The 6,564-nt window shown below is 31.1% G+C and overlaps 1 pseudogene; it reads right to left on the reverse strand.

The window, feature by feature from the left end:
- Positions 1-4,259: 4,259 nt before the first annotated feature.
- LOC111616938 lies at positions 4,260-5,962 on the reverse strand (annotated as a pseudogene).
- Between the last annotated feature and the right edge of the window lie 602 nt (positions 5,963-6,564).

The raw sequence follows: 6,564 nt of genomic DNA on the forward strand, positions 1-6,564 counted from the left end.
CGTCCCCTAACTGTTTGTTCTGTGGGGAGGCAGAAACTACTGAACATTTCTGGCTAAGGTGTCCAGAGTATACTACGAGTCGCATGGACCTACTGAAACACTTACGACTGAATTTACAAACTGTGCGTACATTGTCTCCTCTGTATTGGCCACAGGCCGACATGTCCTCGAGGTATCATGTCTACCTTCTAGAACAGTATATTCATCGATCAGGTCGCTTTAACAACTAAGGTGGCGCTGCACGTCGGAGAAAAAGCGAATAGGCTGCAATCTCCATATAAACGAGAGAGAGAGAGAGTAGAGAGTAGAACTACTAGGACTGTCTTGGAAAACTATAGTTTGTGGCAATCAAACTGTATTGCTGTATATCTAAGTAAATTGTGTAAAATAAATAGTCGTAATTTGTGTTCAAGGAGTCATAAGGTGTCTTTTTGATGAACCAGAAATTGGAAGTCACGATTGGAACTTTATTTGAACTTTACTTTCTTTTACTGCTGATTTTTTATATTTGTGTTTGTTTATTTACTACATCTAGTTATATGAGCTGTTTATTGATGGATAGGTTAGGAGCTTTTTTGAGCCCTTATAAAAACAGCATTTACATATTTGACTTCAGAAATTCATAGCAGATAGGAGTTATAGCATATCTTTTGAGCATCTCACTCACTTGGGTTTCTGCCATCCATTATTAATTAAAATAATTTATTTAAAAGTTTACTGAATGCATATTCACAAACAAGTAAGATAATTGCAGATCAGTGGAACAAGAAACTAAAGGCAACATATTTGTAGTATCTGGGATGTTAATAATAACATTTTTTATCCTATATGTTAAAGTTAAAACTTTAAGTCAAGAGACTTCTCACGGTAATACAAAAGTTAAGAGAAGTCAAAGTAAGTTAAAATAAGGATGCAATGCAAGCTTATATATGGAAAAGCTCTCCAGAGAAATCAATGACTTTTATTACATGGGATCTACATATAGAACATTAAAACAATGTATTAAAAAACAATATGAATCTATCACTAAAGATACTCAAGCTGGAATTATATTAACACAATGGGTACTTTATAGCAATGTGCAAGTTGAAGTCGATTGGGAGAGGCCTTTAATAGGCCTCTCCCAATCGACTTCAACTTTAATAGTGAAAGAATGATCAGATCTAAGTTCCATATGATTGATGTAACAATATTTTACATATTTTATCATGATCAATTAACATAATTAGCAGGACTTGCTAGCATAGAATTGCAGCTCTGCATTTATGTTCTGAATGAAGAGCTGAAGCTATTCTTTAAAAGAATAAAACCATTGTTCTGAAGAAATACAATTTTGGTTTACTGAATTAAGCATTTTCTTTTGTTTTATGTATTTATTACAGTGCCAAGTAATCAGGATCACTTTAAAAAAGTATTCTGGTTCCTAAGAGAGAATTGAAATCAGGAGTCTGTTCTAATCCATTTTCAGTTAGAAAAAGTAACTAATACAGGAACTTATCTTTGTATGATCCATTTTTACTGACTATTAAATCTGTTCAGCTCTTTTTGTCTTCTCCCATTTTTTCCTAGCTTTCCATGGACCAGATATCTGTCTTCCTAATTCATTTACTTCAGAAAAAAATATTTTAGACTAATTAGCAGTTTTTAAAGTCCACTAACATTTATTCTAAAGTCCCAGTATATTTTAATACAGTTGTACTCCACATACATTTTTTAATAATACTTAGGATTGACTATAGTATAATGGATACAAGAGACATTGTGCACATGTGGTGAAAGAATACTTTCACCACATGTGAAAGATAGCCAATGATCTAAATCCAAAGGAACATTTGTGGAATGCTCTAGGAAGATGGAAATTATTCCAGATAATCCTATGTAGTCTTTTTTGAAGTATTGAAAAAACTAATTGTATTGATAAATTAATGTATTCTCAGAATCATGCACACTAATATTTTTATATTGTTTAAAAATAAATGTTATTCTATACACTCAATAAGACTCACAGGTTTAAATTATTCCACAGGCTGAAATAAACCAATATCCACATTTAAAAAAATAAACCTACAGAACTTGAATAAATCCACATTCAAATCACATTTATAAGCTATGGATTCCTGTAAATAACTTATTCAAAATTGTAATTGCATAAATTATTATAATCACATTTCTTTGTCCTCTGTGTTATGCTTAGTGTTGCCACCTTTTCAAAATCACTGACCCGGAGAGAAGGTGAGGTTTGTTCGAACAGAAGTCCCTAATGCATGCACAATGTCGTTTTGCAATGCAAAGAATAATGTGCAGTGCATGCCGGTTCTAAATCAATTACAGTTAGGGACTAGGGAGACTTGGGTAGGAATAACATAAGTAACCTAAATTATGAAAGAACAACTACAGATGACTTAGCTCTATTGAATATTGGAGACGTGTATGAATACGAACCATATATGCAAAAAAAAAGTAAAAAAGAAAAAAAAATCGACAGATTGCGCACAATATTCCTGGACAAAATTAATAGTTCACCCGGACAGTGAGTTAATTCCCGAACTGTCTGGGTGAAAACTGGATGGGTGGTAATACTAGTTACTCTTTTAGAATTATTGTCTGGTTTTCATTATATAACTGTTGTAACACAACACATACAAAAACACAAAAATATATACAAAACTTTGAAAAAGTAAACCCACAGATTCAAATAACTCCATAGGCTTGAATAAACTCATACTCCAAACAATTTTAAAAAATTGGCCCACAGTGGGTCTATTTAAACACATATGGTATTCAGCTATGCTTCCACAGGGGGAACCAAGGGTCTTGGCACCCTGTGAAAAAGAGGGGAAAAAACACTAGAAAATTTTCCAAAAATCTTTCTTAATTAAAATTTATTTTTTTTTATTTATATTGTGTCATGTCTTCTATTTCTATACTAATTATGAATTAGCAGTCATATAAGGTATGGATTTTATTGAATTTGCATTAAAAATTTCTTAAACAGTTTAACTTGGCTCCCACAAAGATTAAATCCTGAGAGCACCACTGGTGGCATTTATCACTCTTTCAATAATCATTTATATACTTTGCATATTTACTATATATAAGCAAAATATCCAATTTATTTATAAAAAGACTAGCTGTTACCCATGACTTCACCCACACAGATTTTGCAAGCAAACCCCAATTATATTCAGTATTTCAACAACCATAGTAATTGTTATATAACACTACCGCTGAGAATGATGGGAATTGCCGAAAATCAAATAAACTGTTTTCAATTTGATCAATTTTCTGGAATGTTTACAATGGTTCTATAATCAAACCAATATGCAATAACAAATTCTGGTTAAATTCCAGATACGTATACCGTCATGGCGGCTCATCTCTGATTCCAGCAAACAAAAGGAAACAGTGGGGATGCACGTTCTAACCTAACCTAACCTATTCTAATAATTTGGTTGGTAATAATTATGGTAATTTATTAGAATAGGTTAGGTTAGGTTAGAACGTGCGTCCCCACTGTTTGCTTTTGTTTGCTGGAATCAGAGATGAGCAGCCATGACGGTATACGTATCTGGAATTTAACTCAAATTCTAATTTAAAATGGTTCAAACATCTGGTTAACAAATCTAAATATATAAAAATATTTATAACAATCTCTGAAATGTAATCAATTTAATACACCTAAGTACTCAATGAAGACTAAATGTAGTTGAAAACAAAAAATTGCATCTAAAATAGTACAGTAGAAATCGTTCTTCAGGTTAAGCCTTAATCCTCTCCCTCTCCCCACCGCAGGGGAATTTCCAAAAATCCCTTCTTAGTGTGCATTTTCATGACATACTCTAACTGTGTACCAAATTTCACCTCTTTAGGTTCAGCAGTTTGCTCTGAGCGATGATGAATCAATCACTCAGTCAGGTCAAGTGTTTTTATATATTTAGATATATAAAACAGAGCATGAAAAGACAACTAAATATCTTTATATTGTCATACTATATACATTTTTTAAATTTTATTTAATGAACACATTTTTGAAATATTTCAAAATGTAATTACACTATAGAAGTGGTTCTCAACCTTTCTGATACCATTCATACACATTTTATTACACAGAGCATTAGCATTAATATTTTCAAAATTTAATAAACAATTCCATGTTTACTATTCTCATGAAACAATAAAGCAATAAACTAATAAATTTTATTGTATTAAATAAAACAGTAACATAAAATTGTCTATGAATAAAGTAAAATGTTATAGTGCATTGGAATAAATTTGCAATAAAAACTTTTTTTTATGGAATGTTGAGGGCAAGTCTGTGAAACATGAGTTAAGAACCACTGCTCTATAGTCTTGAACTAATCCAAAAATAATACAATAATTGGGTAATTATACAAATATTTGTAAAATTAAAATTTTAAAGTTAAAAAATTAAAAAGTTTGCCATTTCATTAATACCTGATTGGTGGTCTGTTTCAATCTGTGAAAATTTATTTTCCTTTATTGCTTCAAAAGTGTTGTTGATTTTTATCCATTCTAAAAATTCTGAAATTCGATGAGTAGTACCTGCAATAACTGTTACATCAGTAGATAAATTCACTAATTGTGTGAAACAATTAATTAAATACATTGTAACAAAAGTATTTTTACTAATCAAGGCACTCAAATCAGCAACAGATAAAGAATCATATTTTCCATTAAACAAAGGTACTGCAAGAAGAAGAAAACTAAAAATACTTCCTAAATATGCAAATAGTTTAACAGAAAGACTAAGGGGAAATTGACGAGCAAATAAATTTTGTTGCACTTTAACTAATTTAGTGAATTTTTCACTCAACTGTGTTAACTCATTAAATGATCCATCTTGAAATGCTATCGATTCTGCATTTGTACGAATATGCATATGTTTAAATCGAAAAAATCCTTCACATTGTTCTTGCATAAAAACATAATTAACAACTGGTGACATTAACAATTTATTTATAAGTGTACTTAAAAGAAAAAATCCAAACACACTAGTTGGTCCCCACCATCCAGTTGTAACAAACAATACATAACTGTAATAACAAATAGTGAAAGGTGATACAATCACAACTGCAATATTAGTACTTAATTTGTTACACATTTTATCAATATCTTGAGTTATTCTCTGATCAGGGTTATCAATTGCTTTATCTAAGACATTTAGTTTATAGTAATTATTAGAATGCATATATTCCTTTTGTAAATGTTGTGTTAAGAGCTGCCTCCATATAACATATAATACAGAAATTAAGTAGTCTTTTGTGCTAATAATTAAGGAAACACATATTATGATTGCAAGAGATTTGACAGAATGAGTCCAAAAGCCATTTAAATCCTTTTCTCCCAATACTTTATAATATTCACTAGTTATAATTCCAACATTATAAACAACATATTGTTCACCTAAAGCTGTAACTATTAAAAATATAAAAATAATTAATGAGCAAGGATTTCCAAAGTAAAAGGGAATTAGTTTTGCAAATCGCTTGAAGAATAAAAAGTCAAAATTCCACAATGTTGTTTTCTCTTTCAATTCACACCACATATTGAATGAGATCTTTAAATTAATTTGGATTTTTCCCAACAGATCTAAAAACACTGCTCTTCTACTGTATCGATATATTTTAGGTACAACGAACTCATAAGGCACCGCCCATATCAGCTGATTCAATATCTAATCATCTGAATATCAAAATCCAAGATCTTGCTCTTCATTTGTTAGATGCGAAATCAAAACGACTCCATTGTTAATATAATCGACGATTAAAAATAACGAAAATAGATCAGTCTTTTTACTTCCACGATCAAAAATTGTTATGTAAATACGAATAAAATCATTTTTCTATTTAGATACATAAGTTGTTTCGATTGGATCAATCTAGTACTTCGCTATTAAAAACTCGTATGTATTGTCTTCATACACATTCAAATTTATATTCAATTAATGCACTATCATTAAAGTAATAAAGTATAAAAATTTTACCTATTTTAATTTATAACATTGTTTAAACAATAAGAGAATCGTCTGCAAAATTTTATTTTCTTGTTAAAGTAGTTGCCAACTTGATAATTAAACTATTTAGCGACATTTTCAAGATACTTTTAGAAATGTGGAAAGATAAATTGTAAACTCTTGTAAAAATTAATTTATAAATATTTTGTCTTTAATGTGGCTATTGTTTATTTTTGTACATAAATTATATTTTAATCTATTTACTCTTTTTGCCCTGCAGACACTTAAAGGATCTTTTTTCAAGCACATAATAGGTTTGGCCGAGTAGTGAAGGTCAGAAATATCTGAAACGGATCAGCCATGAAAAATTCTTGGAATTTGTCGAGCCGTCCGGATTCGTTTCTGAGTCTCTCAGAGCGGCCGGATGGCCGAGCGGTCAAGGTGGCAGCCTACCGCTCTGGGGGGTTCCGGGATTGTATACGAACGGATCGAAAAATCCCAGGAATTTTTCGGGGGATGGTCTGTTTGTTGATTGTGGGTCTGGCCAAACCCATAATGGGCTTGCTAAAAGAGGCCCTCTTAGTGCCCAC

The sequence above is a fragment of the Centruroides sculpturatus genome, unplaced genomic scaffold (genome assembly GCF_000671375.1).
Source record: "Centruroides sculpturatus isolate CEXI.00-Female unplaced genomic scaffold, Cexi_2.0 scaffold4338, whole genome shotgun sequence".
In the NCBI taxonomy this organism is placed as follows: Eukaryota; Metazoa; Arthropoda; class Arachnida; order Scorpiones; family Buthidae; genus Centruroides; species Centruroides sculpturatus.